The following is a 20,232-nucleotide window of genomic DNA, read 5'->3' as shown; positions in this document are numbered from 1 at the left end:
TGGAAGTAAGGTCCACATCTGTAGGATGACTGCTATGACACGTGTCTTCCTTTTCAAGGCTAATATGACTTGGAGGAACCTGAGTGCATGAACGGATGAATGCACAAGGTTCTATTTTGTCTGTAAGAAGTCTGGGCACAGACCTGAAAGGCATTTTATGGTCAAGTCTCGCTGGAACTGAACTGAGCAAGTGTGACCCGCACTAAGATTTCGACGGCAACGTTTCACGAATGATGTTAATATGCAAGAGCCCCTCTCTCTCTCTAGGGGCTGTAGGGTTGGGTTCACACTCCATTATGGACGGGTTTTCAACAAAGAATACTCCCTTAAGCAGGAGCAGTCACCATGTCAAACCTACATGTTTCCTGGTGCGAGTCTCTGCCAAGCAGTGTGACCCATAGCATGTGCCTAACAACCTCGGTACAGGATCACAAGCACCCAACAAAAAATGAACATCCTACCAAGCCTTACAAATCAGTCGCATTCTTTGCAGGATCCTAGCATTTTCAGCTCTGGCGAGACGTGGAACATCCTGCCAGTATTGCAGATCTGAGTGTACCAAGTGTGCAAACTTCAAGATTTTCAGTTCCTGGTGTGTCTTGGAAATATTAACAACCTTTCAACTACTAATTCTCACAAGCTCATAGCGAGCAGTGCAATCCTCAAAACCTAGTTAACGCTCAAGGCGAGCACACCCAGGCCCAGATTCACAAATGCTTTGCTTTACTTTTCTAAAGCAAACCCAACACAAAGTGTTCAGGTGCGATTTACAATCCAACGTAAATCGCAATTTGTCTGGTGGATTGTAACCTAAAGTAACACAAAGTTGCACAATTTGCTGCCTTGCGTTACTTTGCCTCAAGGGGGCATTTCATGGTGGTTGCATGGGCATTCTTATAAAACCACTCATGGGTTTTGATGCAAATTCTTATCTACAAAGAACTGAAGACAGGGATTTGCGTCAAAACCCTGTGCCTCTCCAAGGCAGGGGTATTAAAAAGAAATGTTTTCGTTTCTCCTCGTTTTTCTCGCTTTGCTATTTGCTACATTGTGCAGCACACACACAAATTAGGAAAGACTCTGCAGCACCAAAGTGAGGTGCATTGAAACGCTGTATCAAAATATTGCAATACAAGAGTACTTTGCCTGATAGAGCTGCATGGATGCAGTTGTCATATAAGTGTTCATTACTGGAATGGGGTAGGATACTGCTATGCTTCAATGGAACAGCAGGGGGTGCTGCAGTTCAGGGATGAAATATGTGCAGATCTGTGCGTCTGTCCCATTACTAGGATACCAACAAGCTCTGCAGAGTAGACTGAAGCTGCACTGAAAAAACTGCCTGGATCCAAGTACTGGGATTGCAGAATGTGCCTTGTATGGAACTGAGGAACTATGGCGCATTGGCAGAGAGGTGTGCAGTGTGTTAGCAGGGTGACAGAAATACATTTTACGGTACATTGACCTATCTGTGTTTGACATGCAGGACTGTAGATACAGGGTTCCTCCAGTGCAGGTTTGACGAGCATTGAGTGAATTGTCTGCCTAGTTCAGTACTAGAATAACAAGTGGTTCTGCAGGTCATGGGGAGGTGCATTGGGAGAGCCAGGTGCCCCCAGTGCTAGAACTGCAAGGGTCTCTGCACATTGATGATAAGATGCATTGGCAGAGTTGTGTGTGGTTCACTCATCTAGAACTGCAGGAGTATTGATAGTCAGAATCAAGAAGTAAGGCACCTGAAGAGAGGTCGGTCTGTCCGTCTCTCCGTCCGTCTCTCCGTCTGTCTGTCCGTCTATCTATCTGTCTATCCGTCTATCCATCAAATGTATATAGCAAGTGACGTATTACAAAGAAATGAGTGAATGCCATTTATACAGGGATTACAGAACCTAAATTATATAGGCTGCGATCAGACGGAACACGTCCGATGGCGACTCGACAAATAAGTCAAGTTTAATTGCACATGGAGTCGTCCTCCTTTTCCAAGGATTTTCGTGAAAAAAAAAATATATATATCCCGAGGCAGGGAGTGTGGGACGTGAAGAATACAAACACCATCTGAAGCCCAGAACAATTGCTGCAGTCTTCACCTGGAAATGTTGCATGTCAGCCGCTCAATGAGGAGAGAAGAAAACGCTGACAAACGGAACCATCGCCAGCAAGTGAGAAACACTGCATGCTGGGAAATGCAGTCCACCTGTGGAAGCAGAGATGACTCTGTGCCGCATATTCCAGGTAGCCTACACTACTTTAGTGTTTAGGAACTGACACTGATAAAAGACTACTAATGGGGACTATGAGCAACAGAGGCAAATTTTAACAGAAGGGCATTTGAAAAAGGAACCCTCCGAAACGCGTCATGCCCAATGTTTTAAATAAATCATGGTGCTTCACGAGCCCCGCTGTGCCGCCTCGTTCTTCTTCAGCTGAGGAGGAAGCCTTGGGAATATTTGCGTGTCTGGCCAGCACGCGAGGATGGCCCTCCCGCAAGCGTCATGGGAGTCGCCAGCATGGAAGTAGACTCCCCGACCGCCCCGCATGAAGCCTGTTACGGAGCTCAAGCTGCAAACTGCAGTCCATACCTGCATGGGGATATGCTCCTATTTCATGAGTGTTCCTGACTCTGGGACAAGCCGATATGCGAGGCAGGGAGTGTGGGACGTGAAGAATACAAACACCATCTGAAGCCCAGAACAATTGCTGCAGTCTTCACCTGGAAATGTTGCATGTCAGCCGCTCAATGAGGAGAGAAGAAAACGCTGACAAACGGAACCATCGCCAGCAAGTGAGAAACACTGCATGCTGGGAATTGCAGTCCACCTGTGGAAGCAGAGATGACTCCGTGCCGCATATTCCAGGTAGCCTACACTACTTTAGTGTTTAGGAACTGACACTGATAAAAGACTACTAATGGGGACTATGAGCAACAGAGGCAAATTTTAACAGAAGGGCATTTGAAAAAGGAACCCTCCGAAACGCGTCATGCCCAATGTTTTAAATAAATCATGGTGCTTCACGAGCCCCGCTGTGCCGCCTCGTTCTTCTTCAGCTGAGGAGGAAGCCTTGGGAATATTTGCGTGTCTGGCCAGCACGCGAGGATGGCCCTCCCGCAAGCGTCATGGGAGTCGCCAGCATGGAAGTAGACTCCCCGACCGCCCCGCATGAAGCCTGTTACGGAGCTCAAGCTGCAAACTGCAGTCCATACCTGCATGGGGATATGCTCCTATTTCATGAGTGTTCCTGACTCTGGGACAAGCCGATATGCGAGGCAGGGAGTGTGGGACGTGAAGAATACAAACACCATCTGAAGCCCAGAACAATTGCTGCAGTCTTCACCTGGAAATGTTGCATGTCAGCCGCTCAATGAGGAGAGAAGAAAACGCTGACAAACGGAACCATCGCCAGCAAGTGAGAAACACTGCATGCTGGGAATTGCAGTCCACCTGTGGAAGCAGAGATGACTCCGTGCCGCATATTCCAGGTAGCCTACACTACTTTAGTGTTTAGGAACTGACACTGATAAAAGACTACTAATGGGGACTATGAGCAACAGAGGCAAATTTTAACAGAAGGGCATTTGAAAAAGGAACCCTCCGAAACGCGTCATGCCCAATGTTTTAAATAAATCATGGTGCTTCACGAGCCCCGCTGTGCCACCTCGTTCTTCTTCAGCTGAGGAGGAAGCCTTGGGAATATATATATATATATATATATGTATATATATATATATATATATATATATATATATATATATATATATATATATATATATATATATATATATATATATATATATATATATATATATATATATATATGTGTACATATATATACTTCTGTAATTCCTGTATAAATGGCAGTCACACATTTCTTTTTAATCAGTGAATTGTTATAGAGTTATTACAGTTGAGTTCTGATGTCACAATGCCTGCTGCCAGAGCCAGCAGTTGAGGTGAAAAGCAGGTTAGGTCACCTAGCATAATTGAAGCAGCTGTTTACAGCAACAAACATAATGTTGCTTTTCTTTCTTCAGCTCTATTTTAATGGCTTACAATGACTTGCAGAGAGAAAATATTTATTTTATTGCACTCCTTAGAGAAATCTAGAATCTTTCTGCATGTTTCTACACATTCCAAGATACTGTTGCTTTTTGTTTTTGAATTTGCCGGGTATTGATACATATATATATATATATACATATATATATATATATCTCCAAAGTAAGCCCATGGGTCGGCGGAGCAGCCAGTAATAATCCAAATGACAAAAATGCGTAAATGTGCTCTCAGGAATGACAGACAGGGATGTTCAATACACCAGATATATTCCATCATAAATCCTTAACATGACGTGTTTCGACTATCAAGCGGTGGTTCCTAAGTTCATGTTTACGCATTTTTGTCATATATATATATATATTCTCCTCACCAAATCGCCCTTTGCATTGGAGAAGCTCACACGACCGTCCTGACTCGTCAGAAGCGGTCGCTCCTCCTCACGCTGCCTCCCCGACCTCACTGCGGTATCGTTCATTCAGCTGCTTTGCTGCTTTGTGCTGCGCCCAATGTGATTACTTCTTTCATTACATAGCGCTCCTTCAAATTAGCTGTTGTGCAGTTCGTCTGAGCAGCTTATTTTAGCAGAGTAGCGCTAGTCCATATCGGACTAATTAGCATACTAGCATAGCGCGCTGTAACGCTGAGCTCTGTGTGTGCTGCCTTGCTTTCACCATTGTATCTCCCTGTGCCCAAATAGTAGTTTCTTAGCGTGTGATTGTAAGTCTGTGCCCCGACTGCCATCTTGTATACTACCTTGTTGTTGTTTAGCCTCCCCTTCCCGGATATCCACCCCGCCTCCCAGCTGCTCCGCCCTCCCACAGTTCATCAGGCTCGGTCTGTCCACGAGACCTCTGTGACCGTCCTGACTCGTCAGAAGCGGTCGCTCCTCCTCACGCTGCCTCCCCGACCTCACTGCGGTATCGTTCATTCAGCTGCTTTGCTGCTTTGTGCTGCGCCCAATTTGATTACTTATTTCATTACATAGCGCTCCTTCAAATTAGCTGTTGTGCAGTTCGTCTGAGCAGCTTATTTTAGCAGAGTAGCGCTAGTCCATATCGGACTAATTAGCATACTAGCATAGCGCGCTGTAACGCTGAGCTCTGTGTGTGCTGCCTTGCTTTCACCATTGTATCTCCCTGTGCCCAAATAGTAGTTTCTTAGCGTGTGATTGTAAGTCTGTGCCCCGACTGCCATCTTGTATACTACCTTGTTGTTGTTTAGCCTCCCCTCCCCGGATATCCACCCCGCCTCCCAGCTGCTCCGCCCTCCCACAGTTCATCAGGCTCGGTCTGTCCACGAGACCTCTGTGACCGTCCTGACTCGTCAGAAGCGGTCGCTCCTCCTCACGCTGCCTCCCCGACCTCACTGCGGTATCGTTCATTCAGCTGCTTTGCTGCTTTGTGCTGCGCCCAATTTGATTACTTCTTTCATTACATAGCGCTCCTTCAAATTAGCTGTTGTGCAGTTCGTCTGAGCAGCTTATTTTAGCAGAGTAGCGCTAGTCCATATCGGACTAATTAGCATACTAGCATAGCGCGCTGTAACGCTGAGCTCTGTCTGTGCTGCCTTGCTTTCACCATTGTATCTCTCTGTGCCCAAATAGTAGTTTCTTAGCGTGTGATTGTAAGTCTGTGCCCCGACTGCCATCTTGTATACTACCTTGTTGTTGTTTAGCCTCCCCTCCCCGGATATCCACCCCGCCTCCCAGCTGCTCCGCCCTCACCACTCCCCCCACTATCTGTTTATGACTGATGCACTTCCGTGCAGCGTTCACGCGCAGCGGTTGCGCCCCATGCGCGCCGAAGGTGCGCCAAAGGTAATCCCGTCTGCGCCTGTCCGCGCCTGGACCGCATCCAGCGCCAGACCCCCTGGTCCCCGCCATACCCAGCCCACTAGAGTCACATATGATGCCGCTACTCTCCTCGCCCTCAACCCCGGACGTACACCACTATGCTGCGAAGCTACTCCAGGACGCACCCACGGCCCATTCGCCTGCCTCCCTTGCAAGTTCAACTGCTTCAGAACACTCACCAAATCCACGTCCTCCAAACACAACTCCAACTCTAGCCACCTAAATTGCATCCTGTTCAACACCCGCTCGATCCACAGACACGCAACAGAACTCTGGGACATAATCGACACTACGTCACCTGACATCGCCTTCCTTACTGAAACATGGATGAACACATCATCAGCCCCCGACATCGCCATAGCCATACCGGACGCTTACAAGATTATCCGTAAAGACCGCACCAATCAAAAAGGAGGAGGCATCGCCATCGTCCACAGAAACACCATCAAAATCACAACCAGCTCCGACGACAATCTTAAAACCGCCAAACATCTCCACTTCCAGATCCACACCGACCCCAGGACCACACTCAGAGGCACCCTCATCTACAGGCCCCCAGGTACCCGCACTCAATTCAGCGATGACATCACGGACTTCGTCAGCCCACACGCCCTCGCCTCCGAGAACTACATTCTTCTAGGAGACCACCTACCACCTTGATAACAAACACGACAGCAACACCACCACCCTTCTGGATAACCTGGCCAATCTCGGACTCAAACAACTTGTTGACACCCCCACTCACACAGCCGGACACACGCTCGACCCTATCTTCACCTCCAGCAAGCACATCTCCTTCGATCGCACTACAGCTCTCCACTGGACGGATCACAGTTGTGTTCACTTCAGCTACAAAACCACCCTGACCCACAACCGTCCACTACCTATTCCTCGGAGAAACTGGAACAAAATCACAACCGACCAACTCTTCACATCACTCAACCAAAACCCTCCCACCCTCTCATTGGACCAAGACCAAGCAGCCACCAACCTCAGGCAATGGATTACCCACAGTGCGGACGAATTAGAACCCCTGAAAAAGCACCAGATGAAATCAACCATCAAAAAGGCTCCCTGGTTCAATTATGAACTTAAAAAATCCAAGAAGCTATGCCGCACCATGGAGAAGAATTGGAGAAAAAACCCAACCTCAGACAACATGGCCTCCCTCAAGACAGTCACCCGCAAACACCACCAACTGATTCGTTCCGCCAAGATATCAGCATTTAAGGATCGTCTCGACAATAACACTCATAACAGCAAGGAACTCTTCAATATCGTCAAAGAATTCACCAATCCCACCGCAGCTTCTAACGACATCACTCCCTCCCAAGACCTCTGCGATGCGCTATCCTCCTTTTTTTACAACAAAGTCGCCGACATCCACAACAGCTTCGAGAATTCTCCCAGCGATCAACCCGCCCCACCCCCCTCAGATCCTATTCCTCCAACTAACTACCTCAGCGCCTGGAACTCAATCAACACTGAAGACACCACTCACTTCATGAATTCAATCCACTCTGGCTCGCCTTCTGACCCCTGTCCCCACCACATCTTCAACAAAGCTGACTCCATCATCGCACCCCAACTCCGTGATGTCATCAACTGCGCTTTCAACTCTGCCACCTTTCCAGAAAGCTGGAAACACGCCGAACTCAGCACCCTTCTGAAGAAACCCACAGCAGACCCCTCAGAACTGAAAAACTTCTTCCTGGGCAAAAAACAATGCAAAGGGCGATTTGGTGAGGAGATTACATACGCGGATGCCCGGCCGTGGGAGGAGGCTCCGTCATCGGTCGGGACAAAATGCCTTTCCCAGCTGCTTGAAGCCGTAAATTTTGAACTTATCAGGATTTTAATCGGCACGATGCTCAGAGATGCAAATAGAGCTGGCTCTTGGAATTTGTGGCTCACTTAGAGTTAATAATGAAAAATAATCGCAAACGAACACTTGAACTTACTTAAAGCAGATTAATTTACCTGCACATAGGACTGCATGCCCCACAATGCATCTGCGGAAAGTGCAACAACAACACGCCCTTGGGAGGCGGGCATGTCTAATAAATACCGGAAATGTATTGTGCAGGTTTCAGGTGTGTCGTTTTTTGCCCAGGAAGAAGGGGCTTGAGGCCCTGAAACGCCTAGGCAGCATGCAAAAGAACACGCATTTCAAAAGGCTGGCTGCATGAAACACAGGCTGGATGGCAGAACATCGTGTGAGCTTCTCCAATGCAAAGGGCGATTTGGTGAGGAGATATATATATATATATACAGAGAGAGAGAGAGAGAAAGACAGACACAGACAGACACACACACACACACACGAACACACGAACAAAGGTGCACTGGGAGAATGATAAAAGGCGGATCATGATGTTATACAGCACACTGCAAATGGGTTACCAAAATTCATTGGCAGACCTGGCTGCTCCCCAGAGCACCCAGGCATTAAAGCAGAGAGCTGCTCGACATTCTTCATTAATCAAGGCCATTAATTAATCACATTACCTCTGCACTGTTGTAAATATTCATTACCCACACAGACCAGACACAAGAAAATGTGATTAAAAGTTAGTGGAAGTTATTGTAGCATCAATGTTTGGAATGTGGTTGCAAACAGACATTATTTACAAAATTTTGGTTAGGAGGGAGCATGAGCAAGGGGGTGGATCTACAGAATGAAGAACCCTCTTGTGGCTTTTGCGATGGATGTTCAGAATTTCTATGCATGCGGATCCTATAATCCTGACTCTCCCAGGTAGTGTTTCTGGAGGTGAGATAAACTAGTCAATATCTGGAGCAGGATGGCACCTAGTGAATGACTGAGCAGGGGCTGCTGGGCAGCAGAGTGGTTTGCTTGAAACAACAAATGACAACTTATTGGGCAGGCAGGAGCCAGTGCAGCTGCTTATTGGAGAGTGAAGTGACCAGGGAGAGTCACTGGTGTGGAAAGATTGTAGTTAGGTGGAAACTGTTAAGTAATTGCTTCTTGAAATTTCATGCCTGAGGTGTATAGTTATGTTTATGGTGAATTAGAAAAAGGAAAATGTCAATTGCTGGTGGGAGAGGTAGACATGTGCACCTGAGTGCCCCCACTCATGGCCAAGGAGGAGCATATGAGGAGATAGAGGGGATTACACAAGAACCATCATTAAGAACAATTTTCCTGGCTCTACATGCCCAACAAGCCGAGGCACAGGTCTACTACACTCAGGCAATGGCAGACCCCAACAGTATATGGTGCAACTGCTTAGGAGAACTTTTCCAGATTTGAGTGACTGGAATTGGGACTCACGAATACATATGATCATCGGCTTCCCCTCGATCGCAATGCCTCCATCACCAATTTGAAACAACCTCGGCATATGCTGATATATATACTGATATATATTGGGAACTTTCTTCTGAGACAGGCTGTCTCTCTTACAACCCAACCAACATCCTGGGTCTTAATTTACAAACTGTCGGTTGTCTATGTAGATCCACAATGGACTGGAGATGGAAGCTACGTCAATTTATCGACCTGTTGAATACCGCCGGGGCACAAGCTTTCCGACAGGAACCTGCTCGTCTCAAATTATTAAGGATGGGCTGTCTCAGATGTGCTTTTCTGGGCAAGATGCTGTGCAGGCTGTGGCTCGACTAAGGGAGGGGTGAATAATAACACCTAATAGCATAGGAAACAAAATAATGATATGCTTTTATTCTGCTGGATCGGAAAGGGGTTAAATGATAAGCTGAAATAGTGTGCCTTTTCTTTTACTCTGACTCGGTCTAGGCTTTATCTTTTTTCTTTCTTTTTTTCTTCTGTAAGTTTGGTCGATGGTCGGTGCTTAGGGATGAAGGGTGGATAGGTTCGGGGCTCTCTTGGCATATTTCCAGCAACGGTTTCAGGGTGGGGTGATTCCTTTTTCAGAACAAGGTAGGGTTGTGGGTGCTGGTGAGAGGTGTGGGCATTGGCACAAAGACGGAATTTGCTGTCGGCCTTCTGCATGCAACCTGGCCCACACATAGAGGGTGGGGGGAAAACAGGTCACAGACATTTTGGGGCCGATGCCGATCTGGGTCGGAAAGCTCTCCGACCGAGCCTGATCCGGAGTGTTTTCCGACCGAGCCGGAGTCCTGCAGACCGACCGAGCGAGTACGATGCAGCCGCATGCTGCCGGACTCGGTTCGGTCGGACTCCCATAGAAGTCAATTGGAGCCGGTCGTACGGCACGTACATGGGCTCCCATTGACTGAATTGGTACGTCTCGCACAAGGGCGCCCTCTACAGTTGGTACGCGTCGGTGCCATCCGCACAGTACATGCCTGTGTTGGGGAGACCCGTGGGTCTCCCCCTGTGTCCGAGTCATAAGGCTGCGGGTGACAGGGGGTCCGATGCGCACCCCCAAAGGTAACTTCCCAGACCTTTTGCAAGCCGGAAACTTCAGCTCACACCGGTTGCCCGATGCGCGCATTGTACTGGCTCGGTTGTAAATTGCATCCATTGCACGACACGGTTTACTTACGGACGAGACGTATGGAGCGGTTCGGACCCGGAAACGACTTGGTCGGTGAATTCCATATTGCTTGCATCGTACTTGCTCGCACGTACAGCTGTACAGGTCGGGCGGAAAACGTGTACGGCTCGTACTTTTTCCATCCGGATCGCGTTCGGTGCACTTCAGAGCGTGATCAGAATGGGCCCCTAAGTGTCCTAATGCGTATGCTAAGTTTATATTGGAATGTCAAAGTATGGGAGTTTAGTTTTTTTTTCATATTGTATAGATGGCTAAGATTCAATGTAAGTGTTGGAATGTGTCAGGGATTAATGCTCGGTCTAAGCGACAAATCGTTCGGGAGTAGATTGAGCACTATAAACCTCATTTGGTGGCTCTAGCCGAGACTCACTTGGCATATAAAGATAGGTCTCTCCTTAAGCAGCTGGGCTATAATATAGTTGCCTGTACAACTCAAACTATGTCAGTTTGTCGGGTGGCGATGGTCTCCTCTAGAAAATTACAGGGCCAGGTGTTAAAAACTGCAGCTGATTCTAGGAGGAGGTGGGTATTAGTACAACTGAATTGATATTTATTTAAGTTTGAGCTGTGTGTTGTCTACGGACCAAACAGTAACGATCCCGAAATATTTAACACACTATCATTGGAGTTATTGGACTGGGCAGGAGAACTGATTATAATGGGCAATTTTAACTGTGCAATGGAGTACAGTATTGATTCCACTAATCGCTGTGCTGCTCCTCGCAAGTTTAGATCTAGGGCTTCTCTTAATGACTTGACTAAGTTACATGGAGACTTAGTAGGTTCTATTGCACTCAAATCTGACTCTTTTCTTGAATAGAGTAAAAAATATATTTTTTAAGTTTTTTAAGTCTTCGCGTGCACTCTGGGAAGGGGTACCACCCTGACCCCAAGCATATAAATTAATGTGTTAACTAGAACCAACGGTCTAGACACAATGGGCCCGAATCACAAAACAAACTTAAGACAAAATCCTAAACTTACTACCATTTTGGTATTCACAGAAGCCACGTACTCATTTCGGTATTCACAGAAGTTAGGAGTCCTAACTGAAGGACTCCTAAATGCCTTCTGTGAATACCAAAATTCTCTAAGTTAGGATTTTTCTCAGTGTAGGAGTAGTAAAGTTAGGACTCCTAACTTTAGGACTCCTAAATGCCTTCTGTGAATACCGAAAGTCTCAAAGTTAGGATTTTTCTCAGTTTAGGAGTAGTAAAGTTAGGACTCCTAAACTGAGAATATTCCTAACTTTAAGACTTTCGGTATTCACAGAAGACATTTAGGAGTCCTAAAGTTAGGACTCCTAACTTCTGTGAATACCGAAACGAGTAAGTGCCTTCTGTGAATACCAAAATGGTAGTAAGTTTAGGATTTTGTCTTAAGTTTGTTCTGTGATTCGGGCCCATTGTGTCTAGACCGTTAGTTCTAGTTAACACATTAATATGATTATGCCGGCATCTTCCTGACTTTGCATTGCTAGGGCATGGGTCTAAGGGAGCAACCGTAGAGATACGGAATGGTGTTCCCTTATCAATCAGATATATGAATTGGAACTTACTTTGGCCAAAGCAAAGGGCATGTCCTTGCTGCTAAAGTTTACTAAGATTAGGAAAAAAAATTGTTGGGATTTCATCAATGCTGATCATGATTAATTTATATTGGGGAAAAGTGTTTTGGGGAAAAAAGGGGGAAATATGTGTGTGTAATTCACTTTTAGTATAATATAATCTTGGCTAATCGATTAATTAATAATTATTTGTAATTAGTTTTTTTACTTTGGCTGTTTCTTGTATTCAATGTTCATTCTGTATGAATTACTTATATTTATTTGTTTTATACTATGAGCTGGGAAAAAATAATAAAAATTATATAGAAAAAAAAGCAAAGCAATGTGGGACATATTTACAAGGGGAGTAGCATCGCTATTACATCATGTAACGTGGTGCAACCATAACGTGCAATTTATGAAGCCACGCAAGGCCACCTTGAGTGAGATTGGCCTCATAAATCTGGAGTAACGCAACACAGTGAAAATCTGCCCTGGAAGGCATTCCATGGGCATTGCATATGTGTTCCCATGCATCTCCCATGGATTTTGATGCATTGCCAGATTTACCATCACAGCAATTATACCTTCTCAGGGGAGACATAACGAGGAGAAATATCTTTATTCTCCTTGTTACTTCCTCTTTCTATGTGAACTGCATTCTGCAACAAACGTAGAGGACTGTGCCCCTCTGGTTTGTTTTTGCGCCGGGTGGTGCCCCTACGTAAACAAAATCAATACTGCATGCATTGCAGGCACCCTTGCATCAGGGTGCCTGCAATGGTGCTAGGGAGTCCATTGCATGCCAGCGCTTGGCAAAGGACAGGAATGCACCATACTGTAATTAATACATTGCATTCCAGTCCTTTCCCTGTAATGCAGCGCAGCAAGGGGACTTGCTGAACAGCATTGCATTACAATTTCATAAATAGGCCCCTGAGTGCACTACTCCTCTAAGTGGTCATGTGGTGATGTTTTTCATTGATACTTGTGCATCGGGCCGTATGCGGAAACGGTTTGTTTTCGGACAGATACCCCCGCACCCCCTACACACATACACACACAAAAAAGCAGCTGCCCAAAAGGTATGTGTTCAGGCGAGTCTTCGGGGGGCAAAACATCAACTTTCCTTTATATTTTTGTGGCCTTTGTACAGTTTAGAAGATTACAGTTTATTTCTAGCGCTAAGGGACTGGTTGATTGCCCAGGTGGTTCACTTAATTTGTTTTTGGGTAGGGGTCTCTGGGTAAGTTGGATTCAGGTGCTTGCCTTTTATGATACTGCTGGACACATGGATTCGGGCTGGACAGGGACCTAAGCATTGTTTTGAATCCTGGCCTGAAGGAGGCCCAGAAGCTGGGTCCGGGTCCATGCAGAGGTCTTATTTCTGAACACTTGTACCTCATGAGGTGAAGGCATCTTTTCAACTCCCCCAAATAGTTCATAGAGCCTCTTTTGGTTTCTGGCACTGGTTCACAATTTTGACTCTTTCAAATAACAGCAGCTGTATTTTTGTCTGCTCTTGCCGGAATGTTTTCCGCTTTATAGAACACAGTTTATTTTCACCTACCAACCAGTGGTAACCCATCCGAACCAAGAAGGAAGGGCAGTATCTACACCCATTCCCTGATCCCATACTTCCTCAGTCTTAACAGAATGGGAATATCTTTCTTTTTTTATACACCACATCCTCCATAGTGTACCCCACTTCACATTCATCCTCTCAATCTTAATGACTGACATGCATATAGCTGGGTCCAAACTCAGATGACATGGTGTGCAAACAAACAAGGAAGGACTGGGATGCAGCCCAAGTGATGGTCAAAGGCTGAGATTAATTCAAGCATTCCAGCCATTACTTTTGGTATACTTTAGTATAAATTAACCCGTTCCGTGCCCTTGGCCGGCGCGAGCACTACCTTCCTGGTGCTACGCACGACCGTTGACCGACGCAGCCACGCCCACCTAATAGAACGCCAGCACCGTGGCGGAATTTGCGCCGCGGTAAATGGGTTAATATTGGCACAAAATGTGTTTACTAAAGCTTTTCTCAGAATAGTAAGCCATAAGCATGAATTTACCATCACCTCTACTTCCTTTTACCTTTATGCTGCCTCTTGGAAGGCCTCTATGTTTTCCTTCTCCTGCACCTATACTTAAAACTACAATAGGATTGAGCCCGAAGGCATTATCTTCACATTCCGCATTGTTTAGATTTACTTTTCCTCTAACAGAAATCCTAAAACGTCTGTTAAACTGTTCCCTTTTCTAGCGCTAGTAGTCCACTTTAAAATACGGCAGGCGTGTTTTTACTGCCACACCTATAGGGTGGTAAACACCGTTTACCACAAAACTTTTTCCCCGCAGGGAATCACAACATGGTTGTTACAATGACCGCGTTGTGATTCCGCATACCATTACTCTGCAAGTCGGAACAGCGACTTGTGGAAGGGATGGAGGTGTTGGATTTAAAATCCAACACCTTCCCTAGTGTCCGCACAGACTGGAGTTGGAATAGTAAATTATACTATTACAACAACCAGCGCCCCCCACTCCCCCCCTCCACAAGGTGTTGTTCTGACTTGCGGAGTAATGGTATGCGGAATCACAACGCAGTCGTAACGACCGCGTTGTGATTCCCTGCGGGGAAAAAGAATGCGGGATAACAACATCGATTCCTATAGGGCATAGCAAAACTAATGTGCCTCCTTTCTTCGCTCCCATAATCACCGCTTGTCTTACATTTGTAGCTATTAATGCTATTAATGCAGCTAGCACGTTATATGTTGTAAACTCTGTCCAGACTGATCAACTCCCTTTGCTATATTTGTAGTATCCCTCATCATAAGATGCACATCTACCTACAGCCTTTCTTGAACCTTAATACTTGCTCATTACAAATGCTCTCAAAGCCACATATCACAGCAAGTGACCTCAAAGTGGCAGCATGGTAAACTGTTCTTTCTCATTACTTTGTTGGCACAAATAAAATTTTGATATTTACAGAATTCAATTTTTTTTACCATAAAGCAAACCACTGGCTTGAGCATGCATATGAAAAAACTGCTAGCTCTCCTGATGCTACTGATATTGGAAGGTGCTTAAGGTACCTGATCCCTTCTTCCCCTAAAGAGTGCTGTAAAAAGGGACAGTTTCTTTTGTGCAGAACACTCCTCACCCAACAGAACTTCAGCATATGCGAAAAATACTCTAAACTGTATTCCCCACTCCATGGGTGGTTAAGCAGGTGCCCATATAGAGATGTCAGAGGTTGAACAAACTGCATTTTGTAGTACATAGAGTAGTACTACAATAGTACTATTTACATACCACAAAATACAATTCATAAACCTAAGACCTCTGCTTCTACTATCTTTCAAGTGCCGAGATCGCGGCCACAATGTCAGGTATATGAATTAGTAGTATATGCGGGAGGGACAGGGCATTGTGGGAAAATAGGAAATGACCCCTCGAAAATGTGAGAGGCTTGGGATATTTAAAAATGGAATTGGGAGGGACAAAAACCCACTCACACACAAGTAAGACAAGTGCAAAACTCTTCTTGAAAGCCTCCTCTGTTTCAGACATCCAATGCCTCAAACACTGTTTGCACATCATCCAGACCAACCAAGACAGAATTTATGGTATTTGCCAAAAACTATAAACAAGAACCAGTACAAACCTGGCTGAGTGATAGAACCCTTCACAGATTCGAACCCCAACTTTCACAAACTGCCAAGTCACTTGGATTCACCCTGGACACCATCCTCACTCAAGGAACACACTGTTAAAAAACACAAAGATGGCCTGGTACCAGCTCTCTCTTCGAAGTTTCTTCAACAAAGTGACTTCAGAATTACTGTTCAAGGCCTTGTACTCTTGCATCTAGATGGGGGTAATGCTCTACTCCATGACCTCTCAGACTCTAATCTGGCACCATTATGATGGAACTCCATTGGCTCCTCTTGCTGACCCACACCATCTTCAAAACCAGCTGCATCATTTACAAGGCTATCACGACCAGCACCGCTGCTTATCTTGCAGACAAGCACACCATCTCTGGTGGATCTTGGCACACTCACAGCCAGGGCACCATCAGACTACAGATAAAAAAGTGTAAAAATGAAAAAACTAGGCAGAAGACCTTTCTCATCTATGCACCCTGGATCTGGAACAACATGCAATATCCATCAGGACCAATCCAACATTCCTCCAGTTTAGGAAAGAGTTGAAGACTCATGTCTTTAAAAACAACACATCACAATGATTAACCGTCCACAACTCAGCTTCCTCTCCTCTGACGCACTGAATCTGTTCTTGTCTATGACCATGTACATTGCTCCACTGCCTTTTGGCTAGGTCTGCACTATAGAAATACCATATACCTACATTCATACATACATAAATAAAAACATACATACAATTCTAAAAATACAATTCTAAACTTACTATAGTACTAATGTGTCACAAAAGGCTTGAATGTCATAAGCCAATCACCGCACATAGCATGCCACAGGTATTGCAGCACCACCACAAAAAAGTTGAAGGAAGAGAATTAAAATAACACTCCACAGGAATTAATGTTACATCAAATAAATGAGTTCAACATATGAAATTATATATATATATATATATATATCTATATATATTTAAAGATATATATATATATACACACACAAAAAGAAAGGTTACAGGGACGTTATAGTTAGGCTGACATTTCCCTCGTACAAAACCAGAGAAATTCAGCCGTTATAGCTGAGCTAACTATACCTCACGCCCCTGCAATGCAGTGCTTATGACCTCAAATTTTACATCAATCATGACATGGTCAGTAACAACACTGATGACATCACTTTATTTTCATTTTTGGAGAAAGGGCCGCACTGCCCCCCCCCCCCCCCCTCCTGGGGCCGATATGGCCCGGGGACCCCATCACCCGGGGCATGGCCACATCCTTTAATTTAAAATAAATAAATGGGTAGGGGGGTCTTTGCGGCCCCCCTACCTGGGCCATTTTCGGCCCACGTGTCATGGCCACGTCCTTGGGAAATGCGGGGGGAGCCTCAAGACCCCCCAGCACATTGCTGGAGCCGGGGGTGGGGGGGTGGCTGTCCCCAGGGCCATTTACGGCTCCATGAGGGGGGCTGCGTGGCACCCCTCCAACAATACTAAAGCCCCGGGGAGGTGGTGGTCCCCGTGGCTGTGTGGGCGGGCTCGTTAAAATGTATCTAAAAGTGCTAGTCCATTTAAAGTGCTAATGTATGAATATATAATACTGGGAAGGCTCATCTATTAGTTAAAACATCCAATATTAAGTAGTCTATAAAGTGCTGGAGTGCAAAAGGTGAGGTTAGGACATTTATCTAAAGTGCTAATGCATTATTAATTAACCAATTAAGACTAATTCCTGTACACTTAGTACATTTTACATGATTTGAGAGGTGGAAAAATGTGTCTGCTATACGCATTTGGAAATAATCTGATTGCAGAGCTTTCGAGTCACCTGGGCAGGAGGGGAGGGGTGAAAGGGACAAATCACTGGAGTTCATAGGTGTACTTGTAATTCTGCATCCAAATTGTGTCCCATTGCTATTTCAGTCCCTATTGGCTGGATAAGTCTTGATTCCATTCTTCTCAACTGTAATTACCTTTCACCTCCTCGCTCGTTCCTGTTGATTTGCTTGATCTCTAAGTACTGAAGGTATTTTGTATTTTTCAACCGGCTCCCCATCGAACCTTAGATCTCTGACCTCAATGCCCTCAATTGTTCTCTCTCCTTATCTAATTCAGTGAAATCTCTTGGTATCACCATTGATAAAAACCTAACTCTTGAAAACCACATAAAGAACTCAGCTAAAAGAGCTCTCTTCACTCTCCGTCACCTCAAGAAAATTAATCCCTTCATTCCAGCTGATGACCTCTAATGGGTTGTTCAATCACTAGTCCTCTCAAAAATTGACTATGGTAATTCCATCCTCACAGGAACCCCTAAAGTATACCTACCCCCCCAGATCTGTGCTCAACCTAGCGGCCAGGCTAACCACTGACTGTAAATGTTTTGACCACATCTCCCCAGCTCTTAAAGTCCTTAATTGGCTACCCGTTGAAGGTAGATCCTTCTCATGTATATTTGTCATGTGCCCTTTTGTTAATTAATTTGTTTTAATCTTCCCGTTCTTAATGTTTTTTGCTATTGTTCAACCGTTCTTTTTCCTATAATGTTATTTACTCATGTAAAGCGCTCTGATACCCCAGGGTCGAGCCATTGCTCTCAGGTTGTGTAATATTCTTAATTTTACCTTATTGACAGTACTGCCAACATATTGTTTTTTGCATGGGCATTGTAGGACATAGATTACAAAATCAGTATTACAGGTGATATGTTCTTTTATCTTTTCTGATCTCCCATTTTGTAATCTATAGTCCTTTTTGTTCACCCCATGTTCACAGGCCTTGCACTTGGCACATTTACTAAAACCGGTTTGGTTGACCCAGCTTGTCTTGATACTTTTCTTAGGGGCGAAATGACTTCTGGTCAAAACATCTGCTAAGGAGGCAGTTTTTCTATATGTTATACTGGGTTGGTCCTGTAGAGTTACATTCAAAGCTCGATCTAATTTCAGGATATTCCAGTGCTTTTGTATTACCTTTCTGATTTCTTATGTTGTTGATTATAATCAATGATTAGTTGAATGTTCCCTTCATCACTGTTCACGAATGCCTCCTTAAGAACTAACAATTCACTTCTAGGTTTAGTCGATACCTGGTTTATGGCTTCTTCAATCACTGCCAGTGGATATCACCTCACGAGGAATTGATTTTTCATATCCATGATTTCATTTCTGAAGTCACTTTCCTCAGAACAGATTCTATGAGCTCTCAACAGTTCCCATAGGGGATACTCCATCGTAGTTTCTCCAGGTGACCACTGTTCCCATCCAAGATGCTATTTCACGTAGTCTCTTTTCTGTGCCATTTAGTGCAAATATTCATGTTTCTTATTGACACTTCTTTGTCCAGGAAGGTAATGCAGTCTGTACTTGTTGTGTGTGTAAAGGTCAAGTTCAAATTGTTATTGTTGAGATTTGGTATGAACTCTTCCAGTTCTCTGCCTTTACCCTCCCAAATGACAAAGAGGTCGCCGATGAATCGTGACCCTAGGACTACTTTCTCAAATTTCTCCATGTTACTTTCTGTCCAAACAATCTCAGTCTCCCAAAACCCCATCAAAAGATTTGCGTAAGTTGAGGCAAAAGATGTACCCATCGTTGGTCCCTGTTGTTGCCAATAATAACATCCATTGAACATGAAGATGTTAGGAGTCAGGCAGAATTCCAACATTTCTATAATTTTATTGAAATGTTCAAGATAACTAATTGGTCTGACACGTGGGAAGTGTTTGACAGCTTTTATCCCATCCTCGTGTCTGATGGATGTGTACAAAGATACGACATCTATCATAGCCCTCTTCCATGGTATGTGTTGAATTTTGTTCAGGAAATCCATGGAGGCTCTGAGGTACGAGGGCAGTGCTCTCACATAAGGTGCTAGAAAGAGGTTGATATATCGCAAAGTATTTTCTAATAAAAAAGTTCACATAACTAACTATTGGGCAACCTGGTGGACTGATTAGGCTCTTGTGGATCTCCGGGAGAAAATAAATTGTGGGTATGATCGGATATAGAGTTTTAAGGTATTTATATTCATCATCATCAATTAACTGTTGCTGATTCCATGATTTCATTTTTTTAATGATATTCTGTACTGATTTTCTATGAAGGTTCAGTTTTTATCTATGTAGAATGTTGTCTATTCCCTAATTGTCTGTCAGCTTCCATTTGATATTCCTCCCGGTCCACAATGTTGCCGCCCTTATCTGAAGGCTTAATAATGATTTCAGTGTCATCTCTGAGTTTTTTAAGAGCTAATCTCTCCGGAGTGTGGATATTGCTTCTGCTCCTTTTTGCTTTTTTGGTTTTTGTCATTTTATTCAATTACCAGTTCTTGAAATGGGTCGATTTTGTTTTGCTGGTGGTAGTGGAGGACAAAATCTAGACCTTAATTTTAATCCACTAGCTCCTGTTTCTCCAGTATCTAAATTTTGCTCTTTGTAGACCGGTGTAACCATCAATTCAGCTGTTTGAACTTTTATTGTTTCCTCATTTAAATCCAATTCCAGGTCCATTATTGCTCTGCGGCAAGGAATATCCTTACATGTTAGAGAGGAACAACCTCCCCTAGGATTGATGGGGG

The 20,232-nt window shown here is 44.7% G+C and overlaps 1 protein-coding gene across 1 annotated transcript in view; it reads right to left on the bottom strand.

The window, feature by feature from the left end:
* LOC144752416 (solute carrier family 53 member 1-like) overlaps positions 1–20,232 on the bottom strand; it is a 467,914-nt gene that overhangs the window by 14,781 nt on the left and 432,901 nt on the right. The gene's annotated exons all lie outside the window — the stretch shown is intronic.

The sequence above is a fragment of the Lissotriton helveticus genome, chromosome 5_1, assembly GCF_964261635.1.
Source record: "Lissotriton helveticus chromosome 5_1, aLisHel1.1, whole genome shotgun sequence".
NCBI lineage: Eukaryota > Metazoa > Chordata > Amphibia > Caudata > Salamandridae > Lissotriton > Lissotriton helveticus.
This window is presented reverse-complemented; position numbering and strand designations above follow the sequence as displayed.